This window comes from Austrofundulus limnaeus, unplaced genomic scaffold, assembly GCF_001266775.1.
Source record: "Austrofundulus limnaeus strain Quisiro unplaced genomic scaffold, Austrofundulus_limnaeus-1.0 Scaffold9427, whole genome shotgun sequence".
NCBI lineage: Eukaryota > Metazoa > Chordata > Actinopteri > Cyprinodontiformes > Rivulidae > Austrofundulus > Austrofundulus limnaeus.
In genome coordinates, this window is record NW_013961829.1 from 1 (window position 1) to 369 (window position 369).

Below are 369 nucleotides of genomic sequence, written 5' to 3' on the forward strand. Positions count from 1 at the left end.
GCCCTCAATAGTATTACCTGTCTTCAGTAGTATTACCTGTCTTCAGTAGTATTACCTGCCCTCAATAGTATTACCTGTCCTCTGTAGCATTACCTGTCCTCAGTGGTATTACCTGTCTTCAGTAGTATTACCTGTCTTCAGTAGTATTACCTGTCTTCAGTAGTATTACCTTTCCTCAATAGTATTACCTGACTTCAATAGTATTACCTGTCTACAGTAGTATTACCTGTCTTCAGTAGTATTACCTGTCCTCAGTGGTATTACCTGTCCTCAGTGGTATTACCTGTCTTCAGTAGTATTACCTGTCTTCAGTAGTATTACCTGTCTTCAGTAGTATTACCTGTCTTCAGCAGTATTACCTGTCTTCAG

The 369-nt window shown here is 39.6% G+C and overlaps 1 long non-coding RNA gene across 1 annotated transcript in view; it reads right to left on the reverse strand.

The window, feature by feature from the left end:
* Nucleotides 1-13: 13 nt before the first annotated feature.
* Nucleotides 14-369, reverse strand: part of LOC106512634 (uncharacterized) — a 1,638-nt gene continuing 1,282 nt past the window's right edge. The window contains exons 2-3 of the long non-coding RNA XR_001309700.1: nucleotides 94-359; nucleotides 14-55 (exon numbers count right to left, since the gene is read on the reverse strand). This is a non-coding gene — a long non-coding RNA (uncharacterized LOC106512634). The remainder of the gene's footprint in view (nucleotides 56-93; nucleotides 360-369) is intronic.